At 38.7% G+C, this 8,581-nt stretch overlaps 1 non-coding gene across 1 annotated transcript; it reads right to left on the bottom strand.

Moving 5' to 3' along the window:
* Positions 1 to 368: 368 nt before the first annotated feature.
* Positions 369 to 440, bottom strand: TRNAG-CCC. The gene has a single exon. It is a non-coding gene; the product is annotated as a tRNA-Gly (tRNA).
* Positions 441 to 8,581: the final 8,141 nt, after the last annotated feature.

Consider the following 8,581-nt stretch of genomic DNA (forward strand, 5'->3'; position numbering starts at 1 on the left):
AATTGTGTTTGAAACCTGTAACTTGGAAGTACTTGCTAATCCCTGGCCCCTTATCATGTCTGTCACTGGTTTAAGGAAAAGCCAATATCACCTTGAGTATTTGTTTACCACAGAGGCTCTTATAAAGGAGCCAGTGAAGGAATGATGAGAAGACCAGAGGAGAAGGAAGGAATCTGATAGAGACATGATCTCTGTGTGTGTTAATGTGTGCACATGCACATATGTGTGAAAGATGCTTCAGTCTCCTTTGATTTGATGGCACGTCAGGATAATTCATATTAAGATACCCATTTAAAAAATTATATATTTGTCCATGCTGGGCCTTAGCTGTGGCATGCGGACTCTTAATTGTGGCATGTGGAATCTAGTTCCCTGACCAGGGATCAAACCTGGGCCCCTGCATTGGGAGTGCAGAGTCTTAGCCAGTGGACCACCAAGGAAGTCTCTGCATTTGTCTGAGCTAATTCATTATATATGAATTCATATGACTATGTATGGGGAAGGTATGGTGTTTTACAATGTCAAAATAGAAGAAACTTTTTAAAATAGAGCAGATATTATTTATTCCTAAAGTGTTTTCAGAAAGGCAAGAGAAAGGTTTTATCTCATTGTCAGTGATTTTAAAACAGAGTTGAAATATAATTGCCAAGGGACAGGAATCCACAGTATACTACTGGAGAGTCAGCCATCTATAGAGACTATGGTGACTATGCAGGGAGGTCTCTTATCAGTCTAGATTTTTAAAAATCATTTCCAAAATTAAAGTGGATTATAGAAGAAACAAGAACCATAATTACATACTATTTTTTTTTAATTTTAAGTATCATGGTACTAAAAGCATAGCAAGTAGGATGAAAATGACTAAGAGGCAAGTAAACAAAAAGATATCTAAGGAATAAGGGATACCGAGCTGCTTTAGATGAATGAACCTATTTTCAGAACTAGATGAATTACCTACAAAGATATAGGAACAGGTGTTTGTATATGATAAAAATATATGGAATCTTTCTGAGAATTGTGTAAAAACTGTATCTAACAGTCTCCAGTCACAGAATGCATATGCTACTAATGACTATAAAACTAATTCTTGTTTGTTGAAATTGCCAAATAGATTATTAATAGATTGCTATTGAGCACTTAGTAAACAAAATAATGATTACTAAGAGATAGCATAGGTTCCTTAACACTAAGAAATGGCAAATTCATCTTTTTGCACTTTTTACTTTGAATTGTAAGTGGAAAGATAAGGAAAAAAGTCCATAGACATAATGTATTTTGATTTAATTAATATATTTCAAAAATATTTTGTGACATTTATAAAGAAAAATGGAGAAATGTAGATTGGATGATATTCAGCAAAATGGATTTACAGTTTATCAAATCATTTCAGCTCCTACCCCCACTCCATGCACAGTCCTTATTTCAAAACAAATAAAATGTGCAATATCTCTGCTCTTGGTCTTGTCCTACTCAACATTTTAATGATATGTATAATGACACAGAAGGCATACTTATCAAATTTGCAGATGACATAAAGCTTGGAGCAATAGCTAATACACTGAGTAACTGAATCTTAATTCAAAACAATCTTGACAGGCTGGAACTCTGGCCAAAGCTAACAAGATGAAGTTTAATAGATATAAATGTTAAGTCCTGTGTTTAGGTTCAAAAAAACCCAACTGTACAAATACTGGATGAGAGGAAATTTGGCTTAGAAGCCATCTCTGTGGGGCGAAAAGTCAGTTATTTTTTGGCTTATAATCTCAATGTGAGCCTCCAACTTCCTTTGGTAGAAGCCAATTGATTGAAAAAGTATTTGTTATAGCCCCACTAAGTGCCAGCTACATTCATTATATTATTTAACTCATATTATTATCTCTCCAAGATAGTTATACTTATTCCTAGTTTACAGATAAAAAAACAAATTAATTTGTTCATCTGTATGCCACTACGAAATGTTAGAACTGCAATTCAAACCTCTCCTATTGCTAGGTTCGGCATAGACCTCTTGGATCATAATCAGAATTTGCATTTTAACTGGATCCTGAGGGTAACTGTCTACACAGTAAAACTTGAGAAGCACACCTGCCTCAGGTTAGCACTGTAGAGACAAAAAGTAACATCATTTGGGGAGAAGGCTGGCTGGTTGGCTGGTGGCTTGAGTGGACCTCATGGGATGGCATTATTATTCTTTTTTATTTTATCACATTTGTGAGTAACCATGTCTGCACTGGTTAGATAATATCTGAGAAATCCTCCTAATTTTCATATGCCAGATTTTAAGATGGAGTGCTAATAAACTGGCAGGTCCAGGAGACAGAATTAAGTAATGAGAGATTTTATAAACCAATCCTAAGAAGAAATGAAGAAATCATTAATGTACAACTTTGAGAGATATCTTAGATAAGGTGGGATCATTTTTTAAAAGTATTTTGGGGCAATGTCTTTAGGAGAAAAGAATGTTAACAGTTCAGTGATTCATCTTTCCCATTTTTTGTTTCACCAAATATTTATTGAGCACCTACTGTGTACATGGCATTGAAATATGCCTATCATTAAAATATTAAGTAGGATAAGACCAGGAGCAGATATATTCTATTTTTTATTTGTTAGAATAAAGAGAGAAAGACTGCACATGGGTGTTGGTAAGGAGCTAGGCATTAAGATTCCTGTTGTGGGTACTTCCCTGGTGATTCAGTGGTTAAGACTCAGAGCTTTCACTTGCAGGGGGGGCAGGTTTGATCCCTGGTTGGGGAACTAAGATCCTGCATGTCATACAGTGCAGCCAAAATAAATAAATAAAAGATTACTATGTGTGAGTAAGAAAAAGAAAGTGGTTGTCCTAAAGGAGGTAACAATACAGTGATAACGTGGTACATAGTTTACTAAGTGTATAGATAATATTCATTAAGTAAACGTTTGCCAATATTATTTAGTAATCTACAGATAATAGACTTGGGGGAAGCTAGTTTAGTATGAAAGCATCGAGTGGTCAGGAAAGGGCTTTGAGCTAAAGTCTGAGTGACAACATGGCCCTAGCCATATGATGAGCTAATGGAAGAGCATTCCAGGTAAAAGGAAGAGTAGATGCAAAGACTGTGAGAAAGGAGTGAGCGTCTAGGATGGTATGAAATGGGGACCATGAGGATGAAAAGGCCAGATGTCCAAAGGTAGATTGTGATTCACGGGTTTTGGAGGACCTTCCTACCAATGGTAACATACAGCAATGAAGGGGAGAGTGAGCCCCTCATCATACATACATTCCCATGCAAGCCAGGTGACTCATCAGGGAAGATACAGAGAAGAATTTTACAAGTAAGACATTGGAGGGGATGTTCTCCAAGTCTTAACCATCCTAAAAATCACATAGGATAGTAAAAAAGTATTTTTCTTCCTTATCATTATAGCTCTTCCTAGGAAAGAAAACAAATTGCTATTTTAAATATTTATTTTTTATTTTTATGTATTTATTTGTCTGTGGTGTTTCTTAGCTGTGGTGTATGGGATCTTTAATTGAGGCATGCGAACTCTTAGTTGTGACATGTGGGGTCTTGTTCTCTGACCAGGGATCGAACCCAGGCCTCCTGCATTAGGAGCACAGTCTTAGCCACTGGATCACCAGGGAAGTCCCCCAAAGTTGCTATTTTAAAATGTCTTTATTATTATCTTTATTAGTAGTATTTATCTCTCTCCCCCCATGCCCTCTCATAATTGCAAGTATAAATCAACCCCAGGGTAAATTGTGGCTGCAATTAAAATGGTATATTAGCTTAATCACAAATAAATAGCCCCTCTGCTGTTATCTCAAGATGGAATGTATGTGATTATGGCTAGAGTACGTTTTCTCCTCTGTGCCACTCTAAGCTATGGCGGCAGGCTGAAAAGTAACTGATTGGTTACCATGGTTTCCAAATGGAGGCAGTGTAGCATGTAATTATTGCATACAGCTATCATTACTAAATTTTGTATGGCATTTTGATGTAATTCAATAAATAATTTGAGTCATAGCTCTAGAAGGAGGTGCAACTGCTTAAAGGGTAATGTTTTAGGGAAAATTACATAAACTATTTGTACACAGCTGTGAGGGGCGCTGAGGAGTAAAATTTGGTACTGGTTCTAATTGCTTTGCTCCTATCACAAGAAAAATTGGATAAATGAGGTTTCAGGTCTGCCTTGATAGGTAAAGTAGTGTTGATTCAGGTAAGAAATGAAGTAAAACCCTTCATTTGGTTTTTAGCATGGTACTTAGTGAATCTTATTTTCCTGGGTTTGTACTTTAACAATGAAATAAAAACGTATGCTTTGTGAAACATATAATAAAGAAGAGAGAGAGAGACTTTCTAACCAGTCTCCCATCTCCTCCCTCCCTACAGATTCCAGAGCAAGTTTCCCCAATTTGTCACCGAGTGCTAACTAATTAAGGAGTTGTCACTTTCCTGGCCTTCTCTCAGTGCTATGCTCACTACAGCATATAAATGTGGGTGTGAGGGTAATCCTTCATTATATATTCAAGGGAACTGCCAAGTGTTTCCATTTGTATTGTTATCATTTGAAGATAAATCATTCTAATTTATTTTAATAAAAGGCAAACAGACATGTATCTGTGTTAATCTGCTTTATGTCTTTGATAACCTGCATTCTTAATCAATTTTCCCAATCACTTGCTTTCTGTATTACTGTGTGAGAAAGCCAAAGGCTTAACTAAGTCACAAATTGGTACCAGCACAGGGAAATGGAGAAAGACTGATGCATAATTGTTGGTAACCTTTTTACAAACCACGTGTCCTTCTGTTATGTTTGTAATTCATCAGTAGCAATCTGGGATACTTGTGGGAATCTTCTCATGGCTTTCCTATCTCCTGAGTTCTTCTCAAGCATATGTATGATGTTATGTGCTCTTTGTTATTCACGATGATGTTGGAGGTGGGATACGGAGAAGGACAAGGCAGGGGTGTTATACTCAGTTCCTTCTCAAGTCTACTTGGGGGGGATGAGAAGCACACACAATATAGGCAGCATATTAGTAGAAACTCATTAGATATTGTAGTGCAGCTAAGCTGGGTTTAACACCTTCCCTCAGTTTATCTACAGTCTTAATTCACCTCTCTGGACCTCTGTTCTCTTAGATGTCAAATGGGGATACTCAAAGCTGGCTAAGAGTGTACATGCGAGGATCCATCTGATAAAATATTAAATTGGCCAGAAAGTTCATTCTGGTTTTTCCATACACTCTTACCGAAAAACCCAAATGAATTTTTTGGCCAACCCAATAGTATGTAAACTTTATAAATACTGTACTTGGCATGTGGAGGGTATTCAAGGGACCACAACAAAAATAATGATGTTTGCATGTTTTACAGAGATACTGAGCATTACACAGTTGGGTGGGAAAAGGAATTGGAGTGATTGGGAAAGACATGGATGAAGTAGAATCTAAACTTAGACTTGAACAGGTAGGCATGCTTCCAAGGTGTGGAAGCAAGGGAAGTATTTTAGGTGAAGGAAATATGTAGCTATCTTCCCAGTTGATTTTTTTCCCTCTCAATTTGACCTTTTTAAAATCTCAATTGATAGAATTGAACTGTTTTATTTTTAATCTATGTTTGTATTTTCTTATCTGCATGGTCGTGTTCAGATTTTTTAATGTAAATTTTCTCTAACATTGATTTTATTTATTTATTTGGCTGTGATGGGTCTTTTTGAGGGATTCCCAGGTGGTGCTAGTGGTAAAGAACTTGCCTGCCCATGCAGGAGATGTGAGAGATGCAGGTTCAATCTCTGGGTCGAGGTCTTCTTTGGGCTGCACAGGCTTTCTCTAGTTTCAGCGAGTGGGAGCTACTCTTCATTGAGTGCACAGGTTTCTCACTGCAGTGGCTTCTCTTGTTGTGGGGCACAGGCTCTAGGCATGTGGGCTTCAGTAGTTGTAGAACTCAGGCTCAGTAGTATGTGGGTTTAGTTGCTCCTCAGCATGAGGAATGTTCCCAGATCAGGGATTGAAGCCACATCCCTTGCATTGCAAGGTGGATTTCCAACCTCTTGACTGCCAAGCAATTTCCAGATTTTGATTGATGAACACATTCACTGTTTCCCAGCAAGTACTGGGTGAAAATATGCTATGGCACCATCCCCGGGACTGCCAATAAAGCAATCACAACAGGCCAAATGGAAGCAAAATTTGGAAAGTGGAAGTCGTCTGCAACAGGGTTTCTTTGGCTCGTTCTCCTCCTAGGGTCCCCCTTCCCCAGTCCTTATAGTTATTCCTTTCATCTCGTAGTAGCTTTCTGTTGTGCCTTGCCTGTGCTCTCCCCCTCTGTTAAAGCAATTTGATAAATGAATCTCATTAAGCCCAAATGACTAGCCATAAATGTAGTAGCATTCAGGGAGTTTTGGTTTTTTAGAGTTGGGTCAGGAAGACACATCAAACCCTACACATGAGATCCTGTCTTAGATGATAACTCAGTACGACTTAAAGTATTGTACTGTGGTGAAAATCAACCTCAGCTTTGAATAAGGCAGGTAAGCTAGACATCTGTATTTAAATTGGGGACAGTGGTTAGTCCAATTAAGAATGGGTATCAGAGAAGGCAATGGCAACCCTCTCTAGTACTCTTGCCTGGAAAATCCCATGGGCAGAGGAGCCTGGTAGGCTGCCGTCTATGGGGTTACTAAGAGTCGGACATGACTGAGAGACTTCCCTTTCACTTTTCACTTTCATGCATTGGAGAAGGAAATGGCAACCCACTCCAGTGTTCTTGCCTGGAGAATCCCAGGGACAAGGGAGCCTGGTGGGCTGCCGTCTGTGGGGTCGCACGGAGTCAGACACGACTGAAACCACTTAGCAGCAGCAGCAACAGCAGCAGCATCACATGCAGTGTGTTTTTGAGACAAGAGCTCAGTTGAATGGATTCTTCTCTTGGGCTTGGACCTTCCTGGCTATCATATTGGTGGGAGAGGCAGCTCTGCCTGCAGAGTCATGCAAGTGTGTCTTCCCCTGTCCATGTCCCCACTGTATCTACTGACACATGCTCTGAACAAGAGTGTGTTGCAAGTGGATGGTGCTGAGGCAGACCAATGTGTAAAAAATCCAGTTTGGAGATCTTCAGTAGACAGTGTAATGCTCGTGCCAAACCTCTTTTCATTGAAAGATAGGTTTCATCAGTTGCTCTGAGCACTGCTATCAAATAGCCTTCAATTTCCAGCTCCTTCAGGGAATTGTCACAGTTGTAGAGGACAGTCTTATCTACAGTCACACCCTTTCCTCAGGTGGGCTACATCCATTGACTGATTGACATTAAAGTACAAAGGCATAACCACCTTGGCCAACCTTAGGATCACTTTGTGGGGCCATTAGAGCTCCAGGGTTCAATGTGGATTTGGCTGAGTCTACCATTTGGCCCAGATTGTAGTTTGACATCTCTGCCCACTCATGCTGCCATCCTTCCCTCCCAAAGTGTTGGTACCAAGGATACTCCTTAAATAAACACCACACAGTCACCAAAACCTTATCTCAGAAGGTGATTCCTAAGGAACCCAAATTACACCAAGATCTTTTCTTTTAGGTTAAGTCAGCTCCCCAACCAGTGTAATATGAGACCCTGGTCTGCCATGAAGATGAAGTTGTATTGGGATATTCAGTCTTTAAGCATGACCAGGCATGGCTTAGAGCCAGTGGGAGCCCTGGTGTCATCCAATACCTTGACTGCTTATCCCAGGTGCCATGCAAACAGTTTTATTTTATATATGATCCATTCCGTTTAAAGGCCGAATGAAGGCATTGTGTTTTCAGAAATCCTCCAAAGAGCCCATGTTATTCTTAGGAGGTAGAGCTAGCTTTTGCTCTTAGACATTATCACATCAAGGTTGACATAGTTCTCAATCATACAACTGGAAACTGAAAGGAAGAGCCTAGAATTCTGAGGGACTGAGATACATGGTAGATAAGTTTTGTTTGGGGGATAAAAGAAAGATGGGAGTTTATACTGAACATGGAGAAGTATCAAGTTAAGGAGATTTTACAGATTCTTTACAAATAAATCAAAATAGCTGAAGTTTTCATTTAGACTGTGTTTTGCTGTTACTTTCTCTTTTTTTATACCACCCACTCAGAGTTCTTCATCTCCACGAGCTGTACATAGCATTTTTCATAATACATTATATTAATTTCACAGCTATACTTTAAATAGTGGCACAGCTGCAGTTGTTGTTGAACAGTGTATGAAATAACCTTGGAGTAGTAACTGTTATTTATTCTTACTGTGGTCGGGTTTAATTGTATGTAGGCTTTGCCTTAACTTATGGAAGACATTTGTATAATCCTCATTAATAACTGTAATTCCAGAAGTTAAAAGTTATAATAAGAGTTTACTTTTTAATAACACCATTCATACTAGTACCTGAAGTATTTGGTGGAAAAGAAAAAGAATTCTAAAGGTCAAAACTTCTGTTATTTGGGTTTTGTGTAGGCTTTTGGATAGAAGGAATTATTCCAAAGTCATCTGGGGATAGAAAAGGGTTTCTCGCTGTTTACTTTAGCTCCCAAGAAGATTGCCTTCTTTAGAACAGGAAAGAACTGCATGTCAGG

The sequence above is a fragment of the Capra hircus genome (genome assembly GCF_001704415.2).
Source record: "Capra hircus breed San Clemente chromosome X unlocalized genomic scaffold, ASM170441v1, whole genome shotgun sequence".
Classification (NCBI taxonomy): domain Eukaryota; kingdom Metazoa; phylum Chordata; class Mammalia; order Artiodactyla; family Bovidae; genus Capra; species Capra hircus.